The sequence below is a fragment of the Trachemys scripta genome, chromosome 8, assembly GCF_013100865.1.
Source record: "Trachemys scripta elegans isolate TJP31775 chromosome 8, CAS_Tse_1.0, whole genome shotgun sequence".
NCBI lineage: Eukaryota > Metazoa > Chordata > Testudines > Emydidae > Trachemys > Trachemys scripta.
In genome coordinates, this window is record NC_048305.1 from 108,218,364 (window position 1) to 108,228,681 (window position 10,318).

General features: G+C 40.2%; 1 protein-coding gene across 13 annotated transcripts in view; it reads right to left on the reverse strand.

Annotated features, from left to right (window-relative positions):
- Window positions 1–10,049, reverse strand: part of PTPRF (protein tyrosine phosphatase receptor type F) — a 412,513-nt gene extending 402,464 nt beyond the window's left edge. For all 13 annotated transcript variants that reach the window (XM_034778805.1, XM_034778804.1, XM_034778801.1 and 10 more), the window contains exon 1: window positions 9,969–10,049. The gene's annotated coding sequence lies outside the window, so the exon portion shown is untranslated. The remainder of the gene's footprint in view (window positions 1–9,968) is intronic.
- Between the last annotated feature and the right edge of the window lie 269 nt (window positions 10,050–10,318).

Here is a 10,318-nt window from a genome sequence, read left to right on the forward strand (position 1 = left end):
CCAACAAAACACAGAGAACTGCATACGTGGCCCACAATGGTAAATAGATTGAGAACCACTGGGTTAGACAAACACCTGTCGGGAATGGTCCAATTATTACTTAGTCCTGCCTGGAGTGCAGGGGCCTAGACTAGATCACCTATTGAGGTCCCTTCCAGTCCTACACTTCTATGACTGTTCCAGTATTACAAGACAATATTGCAACAGTCTAGTCCAAAATATGAATCTGTATGAGGATATTTACCTCTAGGATAGTTACTAACAGTCATACCCTTGTCTCACAAAGTACTGAAGTCTACTTTCAATGCCGTTAATTTTTAGAAGGCATTAAAAACAAGCTTGTTTGATTTGATTTTTCTTCAACTCATGCACATCTTAACTGTTCATGTGTCAGATATTACTGTCAATAAGACCTTTCCTGCTGCCCGTCTCTAATGAAAAACTGTTCATAATTTAAACAGTCCTTTAACTATGATCTTTGTGCTCTAATGGATAGATAACACAGGCGTCAGAAGGACTGCCAAAGACCCCTCCACACCCCAAATGGCCCGATCCTCCCAGAGCCCTAGCCCTAGCCCCCAGTCCCACCCCACACACATTCTCCTTACCTTTCTCTCCCTGCTAACCAACCCAAAGCCCTTAGGTAGCAGGTCACCGGCACCAATAGGACCCTCCACTGCAGTTTTGGTAACTGACAGGTAAGGACCCAGTAACCGTCAATGCAAAGCAGGACCCGGGTGCTGGCCAACCAGGCCAGGTCATGGCTCGCTCCCTCCCAGCCAGGTAGGCGGGGGCGGGGGGAGAACAGTGGCCCGAAAACCTTTGTAAAAGTGGGGGAGAGGGGCAAGGCCAAAGTGGTGGAGAATTAATACTTAAATATCCCAGAGTGTGTGTATGATTCTTTTGTTAAAATGGGGGGGAGGCGCGCGGGGGGAGGAGAGAGGCCATTTCTGGCGCTGGTGGTAGATACACAAAAGAAGAACACAGAACAAAGCCAGAGCCAATGAAATACCAGTAATTTTCTACTCTTCCTGTTCCAGTTTACTACTGTCAAAATTCAGATTCTGTTTGGATTGGGTCAGAAGAGTCTGCTAACCACGTAACTGTTCAACTACTGTATAGCAAACCCAATTATTTCAAGCAGCTTTAGGTCTCCACAGTCTTGCCTAAGAATGTAATGTGATACACATCCAAACTGAGTGGAACTTTTTATCCAGAAACTCTACAGCTAGATGCCACTATCTGCACAAATATTCCCAGCTGTTGTCACCAAATGTGACTAAAGAACCTGGAATGGCAACTTATTGGCCATTCCTCCCTACCACAAAAAATACCCAGATACTTTTTAACTACACAGTCCTTTTTCCATTGAAACCCCATCCCACATTATTCCAATACTAACATGAGTCAGTCTGGCAGTAGTTAACCAAACATCAAGAATGCCCTGATACCAGATAGAACATAACCAATTTAATTAGCATTAAACTTATCCTCAAAGGAGAGCGTGGCACCAAAACTCCTTATATGCATAGACATGTATATCTTGTATTTTTAAATGAGTTCAGCGTTTGTCTCGGGTTTAAAAGCATGCACACACTGTGGCAGCTATTCAAACACACTGCTTCAGAGTGCTAGCAATTGCTGACTGTGTGTTATGACAAAGTTAAATTGTCAGTTATGATGATTCTACAATCTCCTTTATTATATAACCTTCAGGTAACAAAAATAATTAGTAGATACTATGACAAAACAAAAGCCACCAACAAATTGCCTAGGGAGATTGTGGAATCTCCACCATTGGAGAATTTTAAAAGCAGATTAGACAAATACCTGTCAGGGATGATCTAGATAATACTTAGTCCTGCCATGAGTGCAGGGGACTGGACTAGATGACCTCTCGAGCTCCCTTCCAGTCCTGTGATTCTATGAAATGTACTGATGAAACAAAAGGAAAGTTAAAAGAACCAGAGGGCTAGTGCTTATGTTCAGTTTTGCAAATGTGATTACATTTTGCATCATCTTCAGCTGCCTGTTAATACTGTTTTCTAAGATATTCAGTTTTGCAAAGAAATCCCCAGTGTAGGATAAGTAAGCATGCAGCTTCAGCCAAAGATGAACTTCACCATCAGCACACACTAGTCTAAATTTGCATCTTTAAAACACACACACAACTAATGGTAACTCCAACAGCTAACTCCTTGAGGCATCAATATACTCAAGGACTCGAAAGTTGACTTATTTGTTAGGTAAAATGAACTGTAACATGTCTTAAGTCCAAAGGGCCTTACACAGTGATATGCAGGAATGTTGGGATAGGCCCACAAGGTCAGTCAATGTTCTGTGATGTTATTCACTAGTTTTCATCTGATAGTGAACCAGCAGGTCCTGTTCATTATATTAGAGACACAAGGTAAGTGAGAGAATATCTTTTATTGGACCAACATTGTCTCTCTAATATCATGGGATGAAACACAGTTACAACATCACTGCAAACAACTGTTCATTATATAGCAGACAAAAGTATCCAGAACTTTACTATTTTCAAGTAAGTATAAGATGCTCTGGCCAATAAAACATGTTAGTGGTATATATAATTGAGTCACTCTGAATGGATTATATTTTGTAACAGTGCGATCTAGGTATAAAAAATGTAAGAATTAAAAGATGACATCAATTATCATTATTACTGTTTTGTAATTTGGGATTAGAATATTGGATGCCAAGAGAAAGCTCAATTTAAAGTACGTGTTCCAAATTAACTTGGAACCTTCCAAACTGCTATGGTGGCAGTTTCAGTGTTAAAAAAACAAAAATAAAAAGCACCCCCACACCCTCAAATCTCGGCCGAGGGATGCATATTTCTAAAGAAAATTCTTGTAAATTGCACTTTTACAATAGTTTGGACTGAGCAGCTTTTCACTTCAGGGAGTTTATTAACTTCATGACTACAATATTAAAAAGCAAACTTTGCGTATGATGTTAAATTCCTGAAAGAGCACTAATACGCTGATTTGTGATTAAAACAATTCGGAGAGCATGCTTCAGGAAGTAACGTCATTACCAAATTTTACAAAACAATCTGAATTTTGCTAATCTAGGTTACAGTTTATCTTTAGGGTCTCTCTTGTAAAATCATTCCTTTCTGACTTAGATCCAGCCTGATGTGACTGAAAAGGTAACTCTCAAAACTCTCTCCTTTTCTTTTTTATTCCCATTCATCTGAATAGCAGGAAGAGAGCGGGGGAGTGGGGGTTAGGGCTTGTTTGTGTTGGGGGTTTTATTCATTCAACTCAGATTGATTTTACTAAGGAAATTATTTTAAAGAAACCCCCCCCCAAGTTAAACTATGCGCTAGATCAGTAAGAACCTGCCCAATTTAACTGCTAAAACAAAAAAGTTACTTTAAAAGATTTTACTGTATGTCACTCTGACCTCACTTTCAGCTATATACTGCATGGACAAGACTTGCCTGTCTTAAATCATTATTTTTCTTAGATTAGCAGAAAAGCTAGGCTCATATTAGGAACCATGGAATGACTTAACTACTCAAGGCCAGCTGAAAACTTTCAGAACTGTGTTTCCGAATCGTATATATAGCACACAAGTGCTATGAAATTGGAAACACTTTAGATTCATCTAAACTGATGCTTCTCTGAATAACAATAACATCAAGTCTGAATAACCTGTTGAGATGAGTTCCTGTCTGCATCCTGTAAAACTTGCCCATACCGGTATTGCCCTGGCCTCTTCTTTTGTCATTCAGTGTTGCACGCATTCTAAAACAATATGCATTTCCTCACCTTTTGGGGGCGAAGCCAGACTTTGAGGCACCTGCTCCCCTACTTGGTGTAAACTTTGCTTGTGCCAATCAGAAACGAACACAGACAGGTTTTGGGCCCCGTCCCCTGTGACACTTCTATGATGTCATAGTTGGTACTTTATGGGCCTGCCTGTCATGTGCAGGCAGGGAGAGGAGAAAGAAAAACGAATCCTGTGTATCCTGTGTACACCCGTAACCGAGCCTGATCACCTCGAAGCTTCTCTCTCAGCTCACGTGTTTCAAACAGTGTCTATGTTTGCCGGTCGTTATGCGTTGGTTTGTATTTGTAAGTATCAGTTATTACTAAATGCTGCATTTTTGTTCATAAATATTGTTAGTAGATATTTTAGTCATTGTGTGTTTTTAAGTTTCATTAACTCTATTAGCTAATCAAACGCTGCTCCCTTACCCCTTGTAATTATCCCCAGTAAAACTTTAAATTGATTAATTTTAGTTGTGTGTGTGTGTCTGCAGTTTGCATCGTGACCCATACTCTCCTTGCATCCCTTACCAATATAGTCTATTGCCACGTGCAGCCTGGTAAATAACAGGCCTGCATTTTCTTTCACCCCTGCATGCCCGTGGCAATCCACATAACCAATGCAAATTTAGACAGAGCGAAGACAGTCAGTCATTAACACAGTGCACTGATTCAGTATGTCACCACTTAGCTAGCCCTCCTTGAAGGGCACTGACAATCTTCTATACACTCTCCCTTAGGTAGTCAGAGAATGCTCATGTCTATGGGATCACGCGTAATCAGATAATTATGGAATGTTCTCTCATGTGTTACAGAAATTTCCCATAATTCTCATGATTTCTGGGCTCAACTCCTCGCTCACACAGTATAATCCCCAGCAAAGTCACTGATGTTTCCTCTTGTCAGACAGGTTTTATCACTTTGCTGATGTGCTTAGGGCTATTATGCTGAAAAATCAAAAGAGGGCCAATTAAACACCTACTGAGGGTAATCCATGGTGGATAAGATTTGGCTGTACTTTTTCAGCATTAACTGCCCCTCAGTTTTACATTTCCCAACCTGCTTGAGAGGTAGACTCAAACTCTAACAATGCTTAACAGTAGTGTGCAAACATGTGCAAGAGTTCCTCACCCACTGTTGAATAATCCAGAACGTGCTGGACCCAAAACTTGTCATCTGTAAGCAAAACAAGTATTCCAATCATACTTGTCAACAACTTCCCTGTGTCATATTTTCCCTTTGAAGCACAAGGACTTTGGCACCCACTTTCCCATTCATACCACCTTCAACTAACACTATTTCTGATCTGACTTGCACATGCCACTTCCCAGTACTCTCTCTGATATCAGTGGCCATTTGAACATTATCTGTTCTTGGCAGAGTATACCCTAAAATACTTAGATCCTGAAAGTTTTTGCTCTCTTCCAGCTTTGTCGTTAGACTTCATTTCCCCTCACCCTCCCCAGGACCATGCCAGCAGCATTTGGGAGACACCGGGACCAATTGGCATTCACCTAAGACTTCTGAAAGAACTAAAATGTAAAATTGGGGAACTATTAACTAGGGTTTGTAACCTGTCCTTTAAATCAGCTTCTGTACCCAATGACTGGAAGATAGCTAATGTAACACCAATATTTAAAAAGGGCTCTAGAGGTGATCCAGGCAATTACAGACCGGTAAGTCTAACGTCAGTACCAGGCAAATTAGTTGAAACAATAGTAAAGAATAAAATTGTCAGACACATAGAAGAACATAAATTGTTGGGCAAAAGACAACATGGTTTCTGTAAAGGGAAATCATGTCTTACTAATCTATTAGAGTTCTTTGAAGGGGTCAACAAACATGTGGACAAGGGGAATCCAGTGGACATAGTATACTTAGATTTCCAGAAAGCCTTTGACAAGGTCCCTCACCAAAGGCTCTTACGTAAATTAAGTTGTCATGGGATAAGAGGGAAGATCCTTTCATGGATTGAGAACTGGTTAAAAGACAGGGAACAAAGGGTAGGAATTAAATAAATTCTCAGAATGGAGAGGGGTAACTAGTGGTGTTCCCCAAGGGTCAATCCTAGGACCAGTCCTATTCAACTTATTCATAAATGATCTGGAGAAAGCAGTAAATAGGAGGTGGCAAAGTTTGCAGATGATACTAAACTGCTCAAGATAGTTAAAAGCAAAGCAGACTGTGAAGAACTTCAAAAAGATCTCACAAAACTAAGTGATTGGCCAACAACATGGCAAAGGAAATTTAATGTGGATAAATGTAAAGTAATGCACATTGGAAAAAATAACCCAAACTATACATACAATATGATGGGGGCTAATTTAGCTACAACTAATCAGGAAAGACATCTTGGAGTCATCGTGGATAGTTCTCTGAAGAGGTCCACGCAGCGTGCAGTGGCAGTCAAAAAAGCAAACAGGATGTTAGGAATAATTTAAAAAAAGAGATAGAAAATAAGACGGAGAATATCTTATTGCCCTTATATAAATCCATGGTACGCCCACATCTTAAATACTGCATACAGATGTGGTCTCGTCATCTCAAAAGGCAACTAAAATGATTAGGGGTTTGGAGCGGGTCCCATATGAGGAGAGATCACAGAGGCTAGGATTTTCAGCTTGGAAAAGAGGAGACTAAGGGAGGATACGATAGAGGTATATAAAATCATAAGTGGTATAGAGAAAGTGAATAAGGAAAAGTTATTTACTTGTTCCCATAATATAAGATCTAGGGGCCACCAAATGAAATTAATGGGCAGCAGGTTTAAAACAAATAAAAGGATTTTCTTCTTCACACAGCGCATCTGTGGAACTCCTTGCCTGAGGAGGTTGTGAAGGCTAGGACTATAACAGGGTTTAAAAGAGAACTAGATAAATTCATGGAGGTTAAGTCCGTTAATGGATATTAGCCAGGATGGGTAAGGAATGGTGTCCCTAGCCTCTGTTTGTCAGAGGATGGAGATGGATGGCAGGAGAGAGATCACTTGATCATTGCCTGTTAGGTCCACTCCCTCTGGAGCACCTGGGCATTGCCCACAGTTGGTAGAAAGGATACTGGTCTAGATAGACCTTTGGTTTGGCCAAGTATGGCCGTTCTTATGTTCTTTCAAGAACACTTCACACAACAAGATCTTCCTCCAAGTCTTTGCTTAGGTATCATGACCAATTTCCTGGTTTACAGACATCCTAATTGTTTCAAACAACAGCATCCTATTTAATGAGCTTTAGCTTCCTTTCTGCACCCTCCTCCCCCAAATACTAGCTGAGAAATGTATAGCCTAATTGACTGTTAAGGTCAATGGCCAACACTTTAATCTTATTTAGTATATTCTCAGACAGTTCCATGAGTCATTATAATTTTTATTCTTATGACAGGAAGCATTATAATATATGGGGGGGGGGGGAAATAACAGAATGTGGAAATGGCAGAGGTGCTTAACTTCTTTGTTTTGGTTTCCACCAAGAAGGTTGGTGGTGATTGGACGTAGAATAGTGAATGCCCCTGAATATGAGGTAGGATCAGAGGCTAAAATATGAAAAGAACAAGTTAAAAATTACTTAGACAAATTAGATGTCTTCAAGTCACCAGGGCCTGATGAAATGCATCCTAGAATACACAAGGAGCTGACTGAGGAGATATCTAGGCGTTAGTGATTATCTTTGAAAAGTCACGGAAGATGGGAGGGATTCCAAAAGACTGGAAAAGGGCAAATGTAGTGCCCATCTATAAAAAAGGAAATAAGGACAACCCAGGGAATTACAGAACAGTCAGCTTAACTTCTGTACCCGGAAAGATAATGGAGCAAATAATTAAGCAATCAATTTGCAAACATCTAGAAGATAATAAGGTGATAAGTAACAGTCAGCATGGATTTGTCAAGAACAAATTGAGTCAAACCAACCTGATAGCTTTCTTTGAGAGGGTAACAAGCTTTGTGGATAGCGGGGAAGCGGTAGACGAGGTATATCTTGACTTCAGTAAAGCTTTTGATACGGTCTCACATGACCTTCTCATGAACAAACTAGGGAAATGCAACCTAGATGGAACTACTATAAGGTGGGTGCAAAACTGGTTGGAAAATCATTCCCAGAGAGTAGTTATCAGTGGTTCACAGTCATTCTGGAAGGGCATAACGAGTGGGATCAGTTCTGGGTCTGGTTCTGTTCAATATCTTCATCAATTATTTAGATAATGGCATAGAGAGTGCACTTATAAAGTTAGTGGACAATACCAAGCTGGGAGGGGTTGCAAGTGCTTTGGAGGATAGGATTATAATTCAAAATGATCTGGACAAACTGGAGAAATGGTCTGAAGTAAATAGGATGAAATTCAATAAGGACAAATGCAAAGTATTTCATTTAGGAAGGTACAATCAGTTGTACATACATAAAATGGGAAATGACTGCCTAGGAAGGAGTACTGTGGAAAGGGATCGGGGGGGGTCATGGTGGACCACAAGCTAAATATGAGTTAATAGTGTAACACTGTTGCAAAAAAAGCAAACATCATTCTGGGATGTATTAGCAGGAGTGTTGTAAGTAAGACACGAGAAATAATTCTTCTGCTCTACTCTGTGCTGATTAGGCCTCAACTGGAATATTGTGTTCAGTTCTGGGCACCACATTTCAGGAAAGAGGTGGACAAATTGGAGAAAGTCCAGAGAAGAGCAACAAAAATGATTAAAGGTCTAGAACACATGACCTATGAGGGAAGACTGAAAAAAAACTGGGTTTGTTTAGTCTGGAAAAGAGAAGACTGAGAAGGGACATGATAACAGTTTTCTAGTACATAAAAGGTTGTTAAAAGGAAGAAGGAGAAGAATTGTTCTTCTTAATCTCTGGGGATAGGACAAGAAGCAATGGGCTTAAATTACAACAAAGGTGGTTTAGGTTGGACATTAGGAAAAACTTCCTGTCAGGGTGTTTAGCACTGGAATAAATTGCCCAGAGAGATTGTGGAATCTCTGTCATTGGAGATTTTTAAGAGCAGGTTGGACAAACACCCGCCAGGGATGGTCTAGATAATACTTAGTCCTGCCATGAGTGCAGGGGACTGGACTAGGTGACCTCTTGAGCTCCCTTCCTGTCCTATGATTTATGTTGATAAACAGCATAAATGGTGTGAAATGTGTGTATTTTAGAGAGTGCTAAATTAGAAAGATGGCATGAAATATTCACTTTTCCATGTTATCACATGTAATCCTGTTGCTTATTTTAATAGACAATAAAATATTAAACTGCAGGATTCTGCTGATGCCTCCACAATTTGTAACCCTGCTGTAGCTCTAAGAACATTTCTAATACAGTAAATGTCATGCTTTAAATACCAACTTTTTACAGTGAAGGAAAAACTTGAGGGGAACCTACCCTAAACTTCTCTACTTTAAAAAAAGACATGTTCCAGGCTGCTATTCGTGATGCTTGATTTTACAATCTGAGCTCAATGTGCACAAATATTGCAGGGTTCCTGATATACTTTCTGAAAAGCAACACCATCACTAATCAGACACCGAAATTTCACTTGTGGGAGAATTTAGGAATGCAAAACTCAACATTCTAGGAGGACTGGAATGACCTTTGAAAAATGATGCAAGTGAAGCAGTAATAAATGTATATAAAGGTGAGTGAGAAATTCTACACCTGCCCAGACATGAATTCAGGGCTCCACATTGATGACAACGCCCAAGATAGGCCAGGAAACAGCATGCTCTGCATTGCTTTAGGTGATAGATATGGCATCAGCTGACACAGGGTAAAGCTGAACACTAACCTCAAGTCTAGGCAGGTAGATAAAAGAGGAATTAACTTGCAAAAATGTTTTTTAGCTTATCTATAGAAAGTCAACATGTTAAGGATTTAACATCATAAACCGTTCTGATGATATTTTTAGAAAGGCATTTCAGCTCCTTTCTAACAATACTTTAAAAGGACATTAAAACCCTAGCCATATTTTTAATAGGGTCTTTCTCCAGTCCCAGTGGCCAAGATTACTTCTAGTAAAGCTTAGAAGAGGAAAAAACACAAAAACAGGTATGTGGGCAAGGCAAAAGGTGAAAGGCAAAATCGCATTTCAATTTCTGGCTATGCTACTAACTTCTTGTCTCACCTTAATCTCCCCGTACCTCAGTTCCCAGTCTGTAAAATGGAAATAATAATGCTTCCCTACCTCACAGAGATGTTCTGAGGATAAATCCATAAATGCCTGGGAGCCGCTCAAATACTAGAGTGACAGTGGCCATAAAAGTACCTAGAAAAATAAAAGATATAAAAATAAATCTCCTGCCTAAGCAGAGTAGCAAAGGAATTCGCAGAATGAAAGGGTTAGAACCTCGTGTTGTGGCATAAATCCCCCACCAGGGCCAAGTCTGTGTATCTGGCGTGGGGTAGGGGGTGACAGATTCCCATCCAGCCACCATGAAAACTGTGAGGGAAGGGGACAATTACCTATGGATCCACCAGCCCCAGGCGCAGTTCAGCACTGTCCCAACCTCATAACACATGTGATGGGGCAGAGTG